General features: G+C 37.6%; 1 pseudogene across 1 annotated transcript; it reads left to right on the top strand.

The window, feature by feature from the left end:
- The first annotated feature begins 14,591 nt into the window (after positions 1-14,591).
- Positions 14,592-16,287, top strand: LOC149000391 (putative jasmonic acid carboxyl methyltransferase 2; annotated as a pseudogene). Its single transcript, XR_016170783.1, has 4 exons — positions 14,592-14,723; positions 14,871-15,275; positions 15,358-15,610; positions 15,692-16,287. The product of XR_016170783.1 is annotated as a putative jasmonic acid carboxyl methyltransferase 2 (transcript).
- Positions 16,288-19,908: the final 3,621 nt, after the last annotated feature.

Raw genomic sequence — 19,908 nt, 5'->3', positions numbered from 1 at the left:
TCTCTCTCTCTTTTTATATATATATATATATTCAATTATTATTATATCCGGTGTTCATTCAGGCTAGCTCACGCTTACCTTGACTACATCCTTGAGAAAGCTTTCATAATTAATATAGGCGGGACTTCCCCTCTAACCTGGAGGAGATTCAAAATTTAACATCTAATGAGGAAGTGTTGATCTTTTGCAAGAGTTATCCTTGGGGTTCTCATTTTATATGCTTTTAATCAAAAAGAAAAAAAGAAAAAGAAGGTAATCTTCCAACGAAGACTTAATTAATAATTGTGCACGTTTTGTCTTTGGTAAAACTCTTGAACGTTTTACGAGTTTATCATGTTGTTGGGGGTGGGGGTCGGGGTGGAAGCTACACTAGTAAGATCAACCATAAGTTTTCAAAAAGAAATCTATACACGCACGTTTAAAACAAATTTTATATTGCATTTTATAATCTATAGTTGTATCAATCCTTGCCTATATATACAAGGATGATTTACATGTGTAACACATTGAATGCAAAATAGAGGCTTAGGAATCTAAAGCGAAGAGAAGCCATGGAAGTTCAGCAAGTTCTTCACATGAATGGTGGGGATGGAGAAATTAGCTATGCCAATAACTCCCAACTTCAAGTACTCCCTCTCTCTCTCTCTCTCTCTCTCTCTCTCTCTCTCTCTCTCTCTCTCTCTCTCTCTCTCTCTCTCTCTCTCTCTCTATACTTTCATTTTTATTCCATTCAAGCAACTAAGCATGAATTTTGTTTTTTTCTTTCGAAACTAGCGATAACTAGGGCGAAGCCACTGTAATCAAAGCATTTCAGATTTGTATTCCACCAAGTTATCTCAATGTCTAAGGATAGCGATTTGGGCTGCTCATCGGGACCTAACACCTTACAAGTGATCACTTTAGTCGTTGAAGCGATCTATGAAACATGTCATCGGTTGAATTGTAAAACACCGGAATTCCTAGTGTTCCTTAATGATCTTCCAAGTAATGACTTCAACACCATTTTCAGAACCTTGCCAACCTTCTATGATCAGCTAAAGAAGGATTTTGGTGAAAATTTTGGGCCGGTTTCTATCACGGATTACCCGGTTCTTTCTATGAGAGGCTCTTTCCAAGCAGACTATAGACTTCTTTCATTCCTCTTACAGCCTTCATTGGCTCTCTCAGGTTTGAAACCTAATTGATACATATCATGCACGCTCGTGTGTTTTAGTATATTTTTCTAACCATGTATAATGAAAACTATAGGTTCCTCCAGCAGTTGGAAGTAACAATAAGGGGAATATTTACTTGGCAAAGACAAGCCCTCCTAGTGTCTGAAAGCTTACCAGTGCAATTTCAAAAGGATTTTTCCTTGTTTCTTAGCTTGCGCTCAAAGGAAATAACACCGGAAGGAAGAATGGTTTTGACATTTCTTGGCAGGAGAAGTGAAGATCCTTTTGGCAAGGAGAGTTGCATTTTGGACCTGTTTTCTAATTCACTAAATGACTTGGTCAACGAGGTATACATGCTTAATTAATGAACATGTACAATTTTCCTCTTAGTATTTAAAATGATTACAAGTTTTCTTATCTTGTTTTAGGGTCTCATTGAGGAAGCCAAAGTGGATTCTTTCAATTTGCCGTTGTATATGCCTTCTAGCAAAGAATTAGAAAGTGCAGTTTGTGCAGAAGGATCCTTTTATCTTGATCACTTAGAAATATTTGATATCAATTGGGACGCAAGTGATGATGATGACAATGAGTTTATGTTGGATAACTTTATAAGAGGGCAGAAGGTGGCGAAGATTATAAGAGCTGTTTTCGAATCCATGCTTGCTGACCACTTTGGAGACTCTATCATTAGTACCTTATTTAGCAGGTACATGGCGAATGTCAGCAAGCACATCTTAAAGGAAGAGAGTAAGCTCGTTAGTTTTGTTATTTCCTTGAGAGCAAAGTGATTTTTTAGGACCCTGAGGAGTGTACGTAAAAATATTAATGTTGGTCGTCTCCTCAAGTAATAAGTAGATGCACTTTGGTTATTTCCTCAATAAATGTTATTGTGATTGTTGGCCGGAGCGGTCATTAATGGTGCATGTCTTAATATATGTATCTAATTAGTACTCTACACCATCGTTGGAAAATAAAGTTTTCACTCATCGGCATTTCTTTTTCAAGCCTAATGTGTCGAGCTAAGTCTTCCTTTTTTTCGCCCATCATATTCTATAATCTCAATCTCTAGACGAAAAGGGAAAGGTAAAGTTGTGGTGGTTTCATATTGTGAAGGAAAAAAGAAATTAACATTGAAGTAACATACAAAAGTTCTAAGGTCTATTTAATTATAGATCCGGCCAAAAAAAATTGTGGTTTATCAATACTATATGGCCTGATAAAAGTATAAAGAAAACTAAAATCAGTAAAAGTCAAACTGGGGAAAACCATCATTTAATCAGTCTGGTTAGTGAAGGGTGGGGCACTGGGGCTAGACTTGGAAAGACCCATCCCTGATTAGATTCTCAAATTCAAACTGGTGAAAACCATCATATTGTACAAGGCACTAAAACGCCAAAAATCATATATAACCACACTTGATATCTAAATCCTCGAACCAAAAAATGGGTTAGATGCTAGAATTTCAAAAGAGATAAGAGAGATGCTTCAGGATTAACTTATTGAAAGGGTATCACTTAAATTGGTATTCTATTGGTGTATTCACATTTTCTACAATTTGCAATCTTACAATTCCCTACAATCACTCATTAGGATTGTGACACGTAACGATAACTTATCCAATGATCGCAATTAAAACTCATATTAAGAAAAAACTAACCTTCTCTTTCAATTTTCCCGCTACTTTTGTTTCTCTTTGTTGTAATTTTTTAAATTTATTTGAAAATTCAAACAATTTGTTTTTCTAAAGGTTGGGTCTTTTCCTAAAACACATAAATGGCCAATAGATGTCTTTGCTAACCAACATGTCTTAAGGGAGGAATTATAACCTTTGGAGACAACCTTCGTTTGTGTCTCTTGCTCTCCTATAGAAAGGTGGGAGGAGTTTGTTATTTTGGCACGAACATTTTTAAAAGCATTGGTTTTCTTTAAATTATGTCATAGAAAACGAATTGGTGAATGTAGCTTTATAGATCGCTTAGTCCATCAATTACGGAGTGCGCCGTTTGAGATGGAGGGGTTGACTGATCTTGGGGGTGAAAATGTATTTTGGACCCGTGTGCACAATTCGGGGGCGTTTAAATACCTTAAAGAAAGTGCCAACCACTATCGGCACATTTCAACTCCATCACTTTTGTGCATCATTAGATGGATGTATACAACAATGCTTTCAACAAGGTGATCATTCGTGCTATTTAAAATAAGATAAGTTTTCATTCTTATGATTGTATGTCTTCATTTGTTTTATACGATTGCCTATGATATCATTATTTATCCAACACTCTTTTCTTCACTCCATGAGGGAATATTTCCACCGTTACTCTCTCTTTCCACAAATTTGTTCCCTTTCCTGCTTCAATTTTGTCACTGCATTCTTATACATATTCTTCAATTTTTTTTTCATCTTCTTTCTTCAATCCAATTATTAATAATGTGAATGACCTTGTTTTAAGTGTTAAAAATGGAGTTCATAAAGGTTTCACAGTGGACCTTCTTCCCTCCCAACGTGATTACCCACTTTGGAAAAATAAAAAAAAAAATAAAAAAGAGGAAAATAATTTGGAATTTGAAGAAATTGAGGGTTTTACAAGCCCAAAAAAAAAAAAACTCGAGTCTAGATCACCTTCTCCTCACGAGACTACAATGTACTCCCTTAATGGTTTTCAACCATATAAATAGGGGTTGGAGTCCACATGGGACTCATTGAGTTCTTATTTTTAATATTTATAGGTAGAACCCACTACTATTTTGTGGTTAAAAAACCGTCATGAGGAGTACATTGTTCATCCTTGAATAGAGGTGATCTAGACTCCCTAAACTTTAGATCGAACACATTGAACATTGACAATTGGAAAAGATGCTGTCTAGCTCCTGCTTGGCACAATGGTATGTAAAAATAGGATCTCTCTCTCTCTCAAAAGCATGGCTAAGTACATATTTCTTCAAATAAAATTGTTCCTTCCAAAATTTTCCTTGTCGGAGCATCTCCTCCCATAAAAACCACACAAATAGGGTTGGACGCCCCACTTCCACAGAATGCTTCAAAATAAGAGTCCTAGCTGTGACAAGATAGATGAGGTGGGTGAGAAGCTTGGGTCGACCATTTTCCATCACAAACTATAATATTCTATAACTAAGGGTAAAATCTTTAACAATGTAAAAGATAGAGGATTCTGAGCCATCTCAGTGATAGCCAAGGCAAAACCCGTTATAATTTGAAGCATTTCAGAGTCACATTCCACTGAGTTATCTCAGTGTCTAAGTGTAACAACCCCCGTATTTCTAACCCGAGATCCGTATTGCATGTCCGAGAACCCGAAGGTGTAGTCGGGTAAAGTTGTGGAGTGTCCGGATAGAAGTCCAGGATCCATAGCCTGAACCCATGGATCCGGATCCTCCGTCCGAGAGCCCGCCTTGCTTGGTAGTTGGTCTTCCGGAAGACAAGTGTTGGTCGGAGATGTCCGGAATGAAGGTACTATCTCCCCCATCTCTTCTTTAGGGCTAGGTTGTACTTGGATATCAACCCCCTAGCAAAAGCACCCTTGTATCGCAAATTACATGGGGGCGGTTGCTAGTGGCGGTCGATCAAACCAAGCGACCGCCTGGAGCGACCGCCCGATCTGTTTTCGGGGTTTGCCCTATTTTGCCCCCTGACATCTATAAAAGGTAACCTTCGTCCAACTTACGAATATTTTATTCGTGGTTACCGTTTTTGGAGGTTAGACGGCTGCGGAGAAGTGCCGAAAGTGGATCTAAAGTGCTGATAGTGATCTGGAGGTGAGTTCTTCCCTTTTTCTGGTGTTCCGAAGTGAGGTAATGGATTCACCCTTCATCCTTTATCTCCTTTGTCTTTCAATTTCGTGTTAACCCATACCCTCATCATGGTGGTTACCCTTTTTGATCAATTGTAACTCTCTCTTTCCAATCTACTTGAGGTGATTCATCCGAAAACGAAACCCTGCTTTTGTGAAAAGGATAATCCAGTCAAGGGGAGAGTTCTGGGTAATCCAATGATGGTAATTGATAGGATTCCTTCACCCTTTGGCTGTAGGAGTGTTAGATTTGAGACTTAGGCCATGATCACTCGAAATCCGGATTGAAAACGGATGATCAGAAGCCTGAGTTTCAGATTGAAACTCTCTCCTTTTGGGCAGGTCACTAGTGGCGGTCGCTCAACCTAAGCGACCGGCTAGTAAACAGTGACCAAATGACTTTTGGTTTTGATCCACTTTGATTCAATTAGCTTATACATTATTGTAACCCTGTGTTTAGGTATTCTCTGTTTGAAAAGAAAAGTCTTGTAATAGTTTACGGATCTCTTTTACGGACAAGTTACTTATATGCAGGTAAGGACATTCAAATCTATCTTTATGAATAGACTTAAACATGCTAGTCCAGTCTCATTAGCGTAGCCTTTCATTATATATATTGTTGTAGTCATGTTTTATATACTGATCTTGTTATACTATTGTTGTTTGTCTGGTTTACATATATACTTTGTTGATTGTGAATGCTATGTACTGATTAAGGTTAGTATGTGGTTTTGATGGATGAGTTATTCCTCTGGGATATCTTAGCTTGGAATGGGACAAATGCCTGCTGATGTCTCGAGCACTGTCATGACTGTTTGATGACATTCTTAGGTAGAGTCTAGAATTGCATGGCTAGGTACCCCACATGCTACTACCTTTTCGGTATGGGGATTGAAACCAAATGACCCGTGATGCCAGTGATGTGACGTTGGTCCACTGTTAGTCATATAAATGGTAGGGTTGCATATGTTAGGGTTGGGCTCATGGACGTCCAAGGAACGGACCGGGTGTTGTGAGGAGTCATGAGAGCATCCGCCTCAATAATATGTGGAAGACCATAGGGTTAAGGAGTGGAGTCCAACAGCGGTAGCCAGTCCGTGAGGATTCTCATTCCTAGGTTGCGAAGGATGCTGAACCGAGCTGGTTGGTGCCATAGGGGATGTATCTGGACTTCATGTAGACATGTTACCAGTATGACCTTGCATTGGATTAGAAACCCCGACATGCACCAGTACTCATTACCAATGGTCATGATAAGAGAGTGTTGACTTAACCCCAGCCGTGGTTTGTGAGCCAGGTGTGGACTTTCCATTTTGCCCAGGATCCCTACAGAGGTAACCAGTCCTTGCCGGATCAGAGCGACTAGACTTACCCAGAGGAGAGCTGGTGTATATCTTAAAGCATGTCAGCTGTTAGAGACCTGCATAGTTAGAAATCATAGTATCATTCATACTTTGCACTCATTCATGTCATTTATGCATTTATGCGTTGTTGGATAATTGATGGGGTTTGTAATTGTTCTTACTGAGTTCTTTAGAACTCACTCCTTTATTTTGTATATGTTTATTAGCCTGCACAGATGAAGGAATTGTATTGGAAGATGGATTGGTTTCCTATGAAGGAACCATCCCGTATGAAGAGGATCGGGCACCGGCAGTGGGAAATGGAGATAGTCTGTGCGGGAGCTCTGCGGGTGCACGGAGTGCGCTTATCACACATATTGATGGTCAGAGAAAAAAAGTGGTTAGACAGTTTGCTCAGCGAATGGAGAAGAACTGGAGGACACCCTATCTGAAAATTCATGAAAAACACTATTTAGCCTTAGAAAAGGAAACTGGAAAGAAACTGATATAACTCTTTTGATTGTTCCGCTGAACTCGTATTCATTCATTATTCTTTCTTTTATCATTTTTATTGGAGTATTTGGGCTCCTGTAATTCTTTAATTCATTTATTGAACATTTATTGCTCTTGATTGTCTATATTTGTATTAATTATTGTTGATAGACTAAAACCGTGGATCCTGTGACGGATCACTCCCACGGGTTGTCAGTCGGGTAACCGAGACTGGCGGGTGGGGTGTGATTCTAAGTATAGGAGATTTGGGTTGCTCATAAAAACCCAACACTTTTCTAGTGATCACGGAGATCATTAAGGCCATGCATGAAACATGTATTTAGTTGAATCATAAAATGTCTGAATTCCTAGTGTTCCTTAATGATCTTCCAAAGTAATGACTTCAACACCATTTTTGAAACCTTGCCCACCTACTATGAACACCTAAAGAAGGAAAAGAGTGAAAACTTTAGGCCATGTTCTATTGCAGGGTGACCTGATTCTTTTTATGAAAGGCACTTTCCAAGGAGTACTATAGACTCCTTTCATTCCTCTTATGGCCTACATTGGCACTTTTAAGTTTTGAACTTCATAAATAATTTACATTAATTATTTTTAGATCAGTTTTTTTATAACTATAATGTGTGCATGGTATTAGCTAGTTCCGTCAACGGTACGTTGGCATAACAAGGGGAATTTTTTATTTTTTATTTTTGGTCAAGAACAAGGGGCACATTTGCTTGGCAAGGACAAGTCCTCCCAGCGTAATCAAAGCTTACTTTATTTTCTAACCTTCTAATGTTGTTTAATATATACCTCCTCTCTCCTACATCTTATGTTACTTATAAGCTAACTTGTCATTTGCAATCAATTAATAATGTTGTTCTCATGAAATGACATTTAAGATAAGTAATACAAATACTAAAGTAGTGTGCACAAGTATAGTATTGATTATAGAGCTTTTTTCATGCTGCTCATGTATGTTTTGCCAAAACTCTTGACAGTACTCATAGCAAAAATTACATGTTGCCACATTGACCCTTTTAAAAAATTAACTATGGATAATTTATAATTTTCGAAAAGATACACTAGGAATAGCATGTAATTTTTGTCACTTAAGTGGGCAATCAAGAATTTTGGCCCAACCGAAATTGACAACATGAAAAGAACTCTTAATAATATATATCTCATTGGCAGAGCATGACTCATGTTAGCACTTTTTTTCTAGATTTTTCTTTAGTGGTTTGTCTGACGTGGTGGTGCTTATAGTACACATTGTTGGATGCACATATATTATTATATATATTATTTTTTCTATTATTATTATTATCATTCATTATTCATTAGTTTACTACATTATTATCCTATTCTCTCTCTCTCTCTCTCTCTCTATTCTCTATCTCTCTCTATTCTCTCTCTTCTCTCTCTCTCTCTCTCACTCTCTAAATAAATATATATATATATATATATATATAATATATATATATTCAATTATTATTATATCCAATGTTCATTCAGGCTAGCTCACGCTTACCTTGACTACATCCTTGAGAAAGCTTTTATAATTAATATAGGCAGGACTTCGCCTCTAACCTGGAGGAAATTCAAAATTTAACATCTAATGAGGAAGTGTTGATCTTTTGCAAGAGTTATCCTTGGGGTTCTCATTTTATATGCTTTTAATAAAAAAGAAAAAAAGAAAAAGAAGGTAATCTTCCAACGAAGACTTAATTAATAATTGTGCACGTTTTGTCTTTGGTAAAACTCTTGAACGTTTTACGAGTTTATCATGTTGTTGGGGGTGGGGGTCGGGGTGGAAGCTACACTAGTAAGATCAACCATAAGTTTTCAAAAAGAAATCTATACACGCACGTTTAAAACAAATTTTATATTGCATTTTATAATCTATAGTTGTATCAATCCTTGCCTATATATACAAGGATGATTTACATGTGTAACACATTGAATGCAAAATAGAGGCTTAGGAATCTAAAGCGAAGAGAAGCCATGGAAGTTCAGCAAGTTCTTCACATGAATGGTGGGGATGGAGAAATTAGCTATGCCAGTAACTCCCAACTTCAAGTACTATCTCTTTCTCTCTCCTCTCTCTCTCTCTCTCTCTCTCTCTCTCTCTCTCTCTCTCTCTCTCTCTCTCTCTCTCTCTCTCTCTCTCTCTCTCTCTCTCTAATACTTTCATTTTTATTCCATTCAAGCAACTAAGCTTGAATTTTGTTTTTTTCTTTCGAAACTAGCGATAACCAGGGGCGAAGCCACTGTGGTAATTCGAAGCATTTCAGATTTGTATTCCACCAAGTTATCTCAATGTCTAAGGATAGCAGATTTGGGCTGCTCATCGGGACCTAACACCTTACAAGTGATCACTTTAGTCGTTGAAGCGATCTATGAAACATGTCATCGGTTGAATTGTAAAACACCGGAATTCCTAGTGTTCCTTAATGATCTTCCAAGTAATGACTTCAACACCATTTTCAGAACCTTGCCAACCTTCTATGATCAGCTAAAGAAGGATTTTGGTGAAAATTTTGGGCCGTTTCTATCACAGGATTACCCGGTTCTTTCTATGAGAGGCTCTTTCCAAGCAAGTACTATAGACTTCTTTCATTCCTCTTACAGCCTTCATTGGCTCTCTCGGGTTTGAAACCTAATTGATACATATCATGCACGCTCGTGTGTTTTAGTATATTTTTTCTAACCATGTATAATGAAAACTATAGGTTCCTCCAGCAGTTGGAAGTAACAATAAGGGGAATGTTTACTTGGCAAAGACAAGCCCTCCTAGTGTGCTTTGAAAGCTTACCAGTGCAATTTCAAAAGGATTTTTCCTTGTTTCTTAGCTTGCGCTCAAAGGAAATAACACCGGAAGGAAGAATGGTTTTGACATTTCTTGGCGGGGAGAAGTGAAGATCCTTTTGGCAAAGAGAGTTGCATTTTGGACCTGTTTTCTAATTCACTAAATGACTTGGTCAACGAGGTATACATGCTTAATTAATGAACATGTACAATTTTCCTCTTAGTATTTAAAATTATTACAAGTTTTCTTATCTTGTTTTAGGGTCTCATTGAGGAAGCCAAAGTGGATTCTTTCAATTTGCCGTTGTATATGCCTTCTAGCAAAGAATTAGAAAGTGCAGTTTGTGCGAAGGATCCTTTTATCTTGATCACTTAGAAATATTTGATATCAATTGGGACGCAAGTGATGATGATGACAATGAGTTTATGTTGGATAACTTTATAAGAGGGCAGAAGGTGGCGAAGATTATAAGAGCTGTTTTCGAATCCATGCTTGCTGACCACTTTGGAGACTCTATCATTAGTACCTTATTTAGCGTGTACATGGCGAATGTCAGCAAGCACATCTTAAAGGAAGAGAGTAAGCTCGTTAGTTTTGTTATTTCCTTGAGAGCAAAGTGATTTTTTAGGACCCTGAGGAGTGTACGTAAAAATATTAATGTTGGTCGTCTCCTCAAGTAATAAGTAGATGCACTTTGGTTATTTCCTCAATAAATGTTATTGTGATTGTTGGCCGGAGCGGTCATTAATGGTGCGTGTCTTAATATATGTATCTAATTAGTACTCTACACCATCGTTGGAAAATAAAGTTTTCACTCATCGGCATTTCTTTTTCAAGCCTAATGTGTCGAGCTAAGTCTTCCTTTTTTTCCCCCCCATATTCTATAATCTAAATCTCTAGACGAAAAGGGAAAGGTAAAGTTGTGGTGGTTTCATATTGTGAAGGAAAAAAGAAATTAACATTGAAGTAACATACAAAAGTTCTAAGGTCTATTTATTTATAGATCCGGCCAAAAAAAATTGTGGTTTATCAATACTATATGGCCTGATAAAAGTATAAAGAAAACTAAAATCAGTAAAAGTCAAACTGGGGAAAACCATCATTTAATCAGTCTGGTTAGTGAAGGGTGGGGCATTGGGGCTAGACTTGGAAAGACCCATCCCTGATTAGATTCTCAAAGTCAAACTGGGGAAAACCATCATATTGTACAAGGCACTAAAACGCCAAAAATCATATATAACCACACTTGATATCTAAATCCTCGAACCAAAAAATGGGTTAGATGCTAGAATTTCAAAAGAGATTAGAGAGATGCTTCAGGGTTAACTTATTGAAAGGGTATCACTTAAATTGGTATTCTATTGGTGTATTCACATTTTCTACAATTTGGAATCTTACAATTCCCTACAATCACTCATTAGGATTGTGACAAGTAGGGATAACTTATCCAATGATCGCAATTAAAACTCATATTAAGAAAAAAACTAACCTTCTCTTTCAATTTTCCTGCTACTTTTGTTTCTCTTTGTTGTAATTTTGTAAATTTATTTGAAAATTCAAACAAATTTTTTTTTCTAAAGGTTGGGTCTTTTCCTAAAACACCTAAATGGCCAATAGATGTCTTTCCTAACCAACATGTCTTAAGGGAAGAATTATAACCTTTGGAGACAACCTTCGTTGGTGTCTCTTGCTCTCCTATAAAAAGGTGGGAGGAGTTTGTTATTTTGGCACTAACATTTTTAAAAGCATTGGTTTTCTTTAAATTATGTCATAGAAAACGAATTGGTGAATGTAGCTTTATGGATCGCTTAGTCCATCAATTACGGAGTGCGCCGTTTGAGATGGAGGGGTTGACTGATCTTGGGGGTGAAAATGCATTCTGGACCCGTGTGCACAATTCGGGGGCGTTTAAATACCTTAAAGAAAGTGCCAACCACTATTGGCACATTTCAACCCACACTTTGGCCAAGATGGATGTATACAACATGCTTTCAACAAGGTGATCATTCGTGCTATTTAAAATAAGATAAGTTTTCATTCTTATGATTGTATGTCTTCATTTGTTTTATACATTGCCTATGATATCATTATTTATCCAACACTCTTTTCTTGCTCCGGGGCCCATTTGTTCTTCTCCTTTGTCCGCATTCTTATCTATTCTTCTTTTTTTCATCTTCTTTCTTCTCCCTCTTTTGTCCTTGTTGTGTTTGGTTCTTTTCCGCCTTCCCCCCCCTGCCCCTTTGTTTTTCTTCTCCCTTCCCCCCCCCCCCCCTCGTCTCCCTCTCCCGGGCCTGTCTCCTGTTTTCCCTTGGGGTGGAGTCCCTGGGGCTCTTGAGTTCTTATTATTTATTTATTTATTTATTGTTGATAGACTAGAACCCACTCTTTTGTGGTTCCTCGTGGGTCATTGTTCATCCTTGACTGGAGGTTATCCGGCTCCTTTTTAGTCGACACTGCTGGCTTGGTCTGTCTGCTCCGCTGGCCTGGTTGTCGGTCTCTCCCCTTCGCTGGCTGTCTTTCTTCTTTGTTCTTCCTTTTCCTTGTCGGCTCTCCTCCCTCCCCTGGGTTGGCCCCCCTCCGTGCTCTGGTCCTGCTGTGCTGTGTGGGTGGGTGAGGCTTGGGTCGTCTTTTCCTCCCTTTTCTTCTGGGTTCGTTCTTGTGGGGTTCGGCTTCTCGGTGTGCCGGCCCCCGTTTGTTGGCTTTCGGTCCCTTCCCCGGTTTCTCGGTGTCTAAGTATAGGAGATTTGGGTTGCTCATAAAAACCCAACACTTTTCTAGTGATCACGGAGATCATTAAGGCCATGCATGAAACATGTATTTAGTTGAATCATAAAATGTGTGAATTCCTAGTGTTCCTTAATGATCTTCCAAAGTAATGACTTCAACACCATTTTTGAAACCTTGCCCACCTACTATGAACACCTAAAGAAGGAAAAGAGTGAAAACTTTAGGCCATGTTCTATTGCAGGGTGACCTGGATTCTTTTTATGAAAGGCACTTTCCAAGGAGTACTATAGACTCCTTTCATTCCTCTTATGGCCTGCATTGGCACTTTTAAGTTTTGAACTTCATAAATAATTTACATTAATTATTTTTAGATCAGTTTTTTTATAACTATAATGTGTGCATGGTATTAGCTAGTTCCGTCAACGGTACGTTGGCATAACAAGGGGAATTTTTTATTTTTTATTTTTGGTCAAGAACAAGGGGCACATTTGCTTGGCAAGGACAAGTCCTCCCAGCGTAATCAAAGCTTACTTTATTTTCTAACCTTCTAATGTTGTTTAATATATACCTCCTCTCTCCTACATCTTATGTTACTTATAAGCTAACTTGTCATTTGCAATCAATTAATAATGTTGTTCTCATGAAAATGACATTTAAGATAAGTAATACAAATACTAAAGTAGTGTGCACAAGTATAGTATTAATTATAGAGCTTTTTTCATGCTCCTCATTTAAATTGTGTCAAAACTATTGAGAGTACTCATAGCAAAAATTAAATGTTACCCACACTTATTTTTCTGTTAACTTTAAAACTTCAATGACCATGTTGCCCATGGTGTGTGAAGGAAAATATAATTTTTCTCTTCTACAAAATCTCGCTTAATTTTTTCAAATTTACGAAAAGAACTCCCTGTTCACAGCTGGAATCTAAGGAGCTGGATGTAGAATTCAACAAAGAAGAATATCGATCTTCTCTGTCACTTTCTTCTCCATCCATTGCTCGATCAAGCAAGTTCTTTAAGGAGTTGCCATTTCTTCCTCGGGTAAAACACACACACTACTTCCTCGAATAACACCCACTCCTTCTCCTACCAGTGTCCACTACCAGCAATTGAAAGTTCATCATCGCTCGAAAAACTCTCGATCGGTTTGACCTGGTTCTCAACCTCTTTGATTTTGCTGAAGAACTGAGGACGTAGATCACGTCTTGAGGACAAACCAACCTATTGCAAAGAGAGATTTTTCATGCCAGGGTGGTGGATATTTTTTAGGCAGCCAACGTGAATCGTGCGAACCAAGGATTTTTTTTTTGGTCAATTTTAAAAAATTAAATGAGGTTGGTAAAAATATAAATTTATACTTTCTTTTATCCCACAGGCAAAATAGTCATTTTAATTTCAAAGTTAACCAAAAACTAACTGTGGATAATTTATAATTTTTGAAAAGATACACTGTGAATAACATGTAATAATTGTTACTTAAGTGGGCAATCAAGAATTTTGGACCAACAGAAAATGACAACATGAAAAGAACTCTTAATAATATATATATATATCTGATTGGCAGAGCATGACTCATGTTAGCACTTTTTTTCTATATTTTTATTTAGTGGTTTGTCTGACATGGTGGTGTTTATAGTACACATTGTTGGATGCACATATATTATTATATATATTATTTTTTCTATTATTACTATATCCGATATTCATTCGGGCTGGCTCACGCTTACTCTCTCTCTCTCTCTCTCTCTCTCTCTCTCTCTCCCTCTCTCTTTTTATATGTAAATATATTCAATTATTATTATATCTGGTGTTCATTCAGGCTAGCTCATGCTTACCTTGACTACATCCTTGAGAAAGCTTTTATAATTAATATAGGCAGGACTTCGCCTCTAACCTGGAGGAGATTCAAAATTTAACATCTAATGAGGAAGTGTTGATCTTTTGCAAGAGTTATCCTTGGGGTTCTCATTTTATATGCTTTTAATAAAAAAAAAGAAAAGAAAAAGAAGGTAATCTTCCAACCAAGACTTAATTAATAATTGTGCACGTTTTGTCTTTGGTAAAACTCTTGAACGTTTTACCGAGTTTATCATGTTGTTGGGGGTGGGGGTCGGGGTGGAAGCTACACTAGTAAGATCAACCATAAGTTTTCAAAAAGAAATCTATACACGCACGTTTAAAACAAATTTTATATTGCATTTTATAATCTATAGTTGTATCAATCCTTGCCTATATATACAAGGATGATTTACATGTGTAACACATTGAATGCAAAATAGAGGCTTAGGAATCTAAAGCGAAGAGAAGCCATGGAAGTTCAGCAAGTTCTTCACATGAATGGTGGGGATGGAGAAATTAGCTATGCCAGTAACTCCCAACTTCAAGTACTTTATCTCTCTCTCTCTCTCTCTCTCTCTCTCTCTCTCTCTCTCTCTCTCTCTCTCTCTCTCTCTCTCTCTCTCTCTCTCTCTCATACTTTCATTTTTATTCCATTCAAGCAACTAAGCTTGAATTTTGTTTTTTTCTTTCAGAAACTAGCGATAACCAGGGCGAAGCCACTGGTAATTCGAAGCATTTCAGATTTGTATTCCACCAAGTTATCTCAATGTCTAAGGATAGCAGATTTGGGCTGCTCATCGGGACCTAACACCTTACAAGTGATCACTTTAGTCGTTGAAGCGATCTATGAAACATGTCATCAGTTGAATTGTAAAACACCGGAATTCCTAGTGTTCCTTAATGATCTTCCAAGTAATGACTTCAACACCATTTTCAGAACCTTGCCAACCTTCTATGATCAGCTAAAGAAGGATTTTGGTGAAAATTTTGGGCCAGTTTCTATCACAGGATTACCCGGTTCTTTCTATGAGAGGCTCTTTCCAAGCAGTACTATAGACTTCTTTCATTCCTCTTACAGCCTTCATTGGCTCTCTCAGGTTTGAAACCTAATTGATACATATCATGCACGCTCGTGTGTTTTAGTATATTTTTTCTAACCATGTATAATGAAAACTATAGGTTCCTCCAGCAGTTGGAAGTAACAATAAGGGGAATGTTTACTTGGCAAAGACAAGCCCTCCTAGTGTGCTGAAAGCTTACCGTGCAATTTCAAAAGGATTTTTCCTTGTTTCTTAGCTTGCGCTCAAAGGAAATAACACCGGAAGGAAGAATGGTTTTGACATTTCTTGGCAGGAGAAGTGAAGATCCTTTTGGCAAAGAGAGTTGCATTTTGGACCTGTTTTCTAATTCACTAAATGACTTGGTCAACGAGGTATACATGCTTAATTAATGAACATGTACAATTTTCCTCTTAGTATTTAAAATTATTACAAGTTTTCTTATCTTGTTTTAGGGTCTCATTGAGGAAGCCAAAGTGGATTCTTTCAATTTGCCGTTGTATATGCCTTCTAGCAAAGAATTAGAAAGTGCGGTTTGTGCGAAGGATCCTTTTATCTTGATCACTTAGAAATATTTGATATCAATTGGGACGCAAGTGATGATGATGACAATGAGTTTATGTTGGATAACTTTATAAGAGGGCAGAAGGTGGCGAAGATTATAAGAGCTGTTTTCGAATCCATGCTTGCTGACCACTTTGGAGACTCTATCATTAGTACCTTATTTAGCAGGTACATGGCGAATGTCGACAAGCACATCTTAAAGGAAGAGAGTAAGCTCGTTAGTTTTGTTATTTCCTTGAGAGCAAAGTGATTTTTTAGGACCCTGAGGAGTGTACGTAAAAATATTAATGTTGGTCGTCTCCTCAAGTAATAAGTAGATGCACTTTGGTTATTTCCTCAATAAATGTTATTGTGATTGTTGGCCGGAGCGGTCATTAATGGTGCGTGTCTTAATATATGTATCTAATTAGTACTCTACACCATCGTTGGAAAATAAAGTTTTCACTCATCGGCATTTCTTTTTCAAGCCTAATGTGTCGAGCTAAGTCTTCCTTTTTTTTCCCATCATATTCTATAATCTCAATCTCTAGACGAAAAGGGAAAGGTAAAGTTGTGGTGGTTTCATATTGTGAAGGAAAAAAGAAATTAACATTGAAGTAACATACAAAAGTTCTAAGGTCTATTTATTTATAGATCCGGCCAAAAAAAATTGTGGTTTATCAATACTATATGGCCTGATAAAAGTATAAAGAAAACTAAAATCAGTAAAAGTCAAACTGGGGAAAACCATCATTTAATCAGTCTGGTTAGTGAAGGGTGGGGCACTGGGGCTAGACTTGGAAAGACCCATCCCTGATTAGATTCTCAAAGTCAAACTGGGGAAAACCATCATATTGTACAAGGCACTAAAACGCCAAAAATCATATATAACCACACTTGATATCTAAATCCTCGAACCAAAAAATGGGTTAGATGCTAGAATTTCAAAAGAGATTAGAGAGATGCTTCAGGGTTAACTTATTGAAAGGGTATCACTTAAATTGGTATTCTATTGGTGTATTCACATTTTCTACAATTTGCAATCTTACAATTCCCTACAATCACTCATTAGGATTGTGACAAGTAGGGATAACTTATCCAATGATCGCAATTAAAACTCATATTAAGAAAAAACTAACCTTCTCTTTCAATTTTCCCGCTACTTTTGCTTTTCTTTGTTAGAATTTTTGTAATTTATTTGAAAATTCAAACAATTTTTTTTTTCTAAAGGTTGGGTCTTTTCCTAAAACACCTAAATGGCCAATAGATGTCTTTCCTAACCAACATGTCTTAAGGGAAGAATTATAACCTTTGGAGACAACCTTCGTTGGTGTCTCTTGCTCTCCTATAAAAAGGTGGGAGGAGTTTGTTATTTTGGCACTAACATTTTTAAAAGCATTGGTTTTCTTTAAATTATGTCATAGAAAACGAATTGGTGAATGTAGCTTTATGGATCGCTTAGTCCATCAATTACGGAGTGCGCCGTTTGAGATGGAGGGGTTGACTGATCTTGGGGGTGAAAATGCATTTTAAATACCTTAAAGAATGTGCCAACCACTATCGGCACATTTCAACTCCATCACTTTTGTGCATCCATTAGATGGATGTATACAACAATGCTTTCAACAAGGTGATCATTCGTGCTATTTAAAATAAGATAAGTTTTCATTCTTATGATTGTATGTCTTCATTTGTTTTATACGATTGCCTATGATATCATTATTTATCCAACACTCTTTTCTTCACTCCATGAGGGAATATTCCCACCGTTACTCTCTCTTTCCACAAATTTGTTCCCTTTCCCGCTTCAATTTTGTCACTGCATTCTTATACATATTCTTCAATTTTTTTTCATCTTCTTTCTTCAATCCAATTATTAATAATGTGAATGACCTTGTTTTAAGTGTTAAAAATGGAGTTCATAAAGGTTTCACAGTGGACATTCTTCCCTCCCAACGTGATTACCCACTTTGGAAAAATTAAAAAAAAAATAAAAAAGAGGAAAATAATTTGGAATTTGAAGAAATTGAGGGTTTTACAAGCCCAAAAAAAAAAAACTCAAGTCTAGATCACCTTCTCCTCACGAGACTACAATGTACTCCCTTAATGGTTTTCAACCATATAAATAGGGGTTGGAGTCCACATGGGACTCATTGAGTTCTTATTTTTAATATTTATAGGTAGAACCCACTACTATTTTGTGGTTAAAAAACCGTCATGAGGAGTACATTGTTCATCCTTGAATAGAGGTGATCTAGACTCCCTAAACTTTAGATCAGAACACATTGAACAATTGGAAAAAGAATGCTGTCTAGCTCCTCCTTCGGCACAATGGTATGTAAAAATAGGATCTCTCTCTCTCTTCAAAAGCATGGCTAAGTACATATTTCTTCAAATAAAATTGTTCCTTCCAAAATTTTCCTTGTCGGAGCATCTCCTCCCATAAAAACCACACAAATAGGGTTGGACGCCCCACTTCCACAGAATGCTTCAAAATAAGAGTCCTAGCTGTGACAAGATAGATGAGGTGGGTGAGAAGCTTGGGTCGACCATTTTCCATCAGAAACTATAATATTCTATAACTAAGGGTAAAATCTTTAACAATGTAAAAGATAGAGGATTCTGAGCCATCTCAGTGATAGCCAAGGACAAACCCGTTATAATTTGAAGCATTTCAGAGTCACATTCCACTGAGTTATCTCAGTGTCTAAGTGTAACAACCCCCGTATTTCTAACCCGAGATCCGTATTGCATGTCCGAGAACCCGAAGGTGTAGTCGGGTAAAGTTGTGGAGTGTCCGGATAGAAGTCCATGATCCATAGCCTGAACCCATGGATCTGGATCCTCTGTCTGAAGAGCCTGCCTTGCTTGGTAGTTGGTCTTCTGGAAGACAAGTGTTGTTCGGAGATGTCCGGAATGAAGGTACTATCTCCCCCATCTCTTCTTTAGGGCTAGGTTGTACTTGGATATCAACCCCCTAGCAAAAGCACCCTTGTATGGCAAATTACATGGGGGCGGTTGCTAGTGGCGGTCGATCAAACCAAGCGACCGCCCGATCTGTTTTCGGGGTTTGCCCTATTTTGCCCCCTGACATCTATAAAAGGTAACCTTCGTCCAACTTACGAATATTTTATTCGTGGTTACCGTTTTTGGAGGTTAGACGGCTGCGGAGAAGTGCCGAAAGTGGATCTAAAGTGCTGATAGTGATCTGGAGGTGAGTTCTTCCCTTTTTCTGGTGTTCTGAAGTGAGGTAATGGATTCACCCTTCATCCTTTATCTCCTTTGTCTTTCAATTTCGTGTTAACCCATACCCTCATCATGGTGGTTACCCTTTTTGATCAATTGTAACTCTCTCTTTCCAATCTACTTGAGGTGATTCATCCGAAAACGAAACCCTGCTTTTGTGAAAAGGATAATCCAGTCAAGGGGAGAGTTCTGGGTAATCCAATGATGGTAATTGATAGGATTCCTTCACCCTTTGGCTGTAGGAGTGTTAGATTTGAGACTTAGGCCATGATCACTCGAAATCCGGATTGAAAACGGATGATCAGAAGCCTGAGTTTCAGATTGAAACTCTCTCCTTTTGGGGCGGTCACTAGTGGCGGTCGCTCAACCTAAGCGACCGGCACGAGCAACCGGCTAGTAAACAGTGACCAAATGACTTTTGGTTTTGATCCACTTTGATTCAATTAGCATATACATTATTGTAACCCTGTGTTTAGGTATTCTCTGTTTGAAAAGAAAAGTCTTGTAATAGTTTACGGATCTCTTTTACGGACAAGTTACTTATATGGAGGTAAGGACATTCAAATCTATCTTTATGAATAGACTTAAACATGCTAGTCAAGTGTCTGTTAGCAGTAGCCTTTCATTATATATATTGTTGTAGTCATGTTTTATATACTGATCTTGTTATACTACTGTTGTTTGTCTTGTTTACATATATACTTTGTTGATTGTGAATGCTATGTACTGATTAAGGTTAGTATGTGGTTTTGATGGATGAGTTATTCCTCTGGGATATCTTAGCTTGGAATGGGACAAATGCCTGCTGATGTCTCGAGCACTGTCATGACTGTTTGATGACATTCTTAGGTAGAGTCTAGAATTGCATGGCTAGGTACCCCAC

Source organism: Hakea prostrata, chromosome 11 (assembly GCF_041222555.1).
Source record: "Hakea prostrata isolate BN-2017 chromosome 11, UWA_Hpros_2, whole genome shotgun sequence".
NCBI classification, from domain to species: domain Eukaryota; kingdom Viridiplantae; phylum Streptophyta; class Magnoliopsida; order Proteales; family Proteaceae; genus Hakea; species Hakea prostrata.
This window is presented reverse-complemented; position numbering and strand designations above follow the sequence as displayed.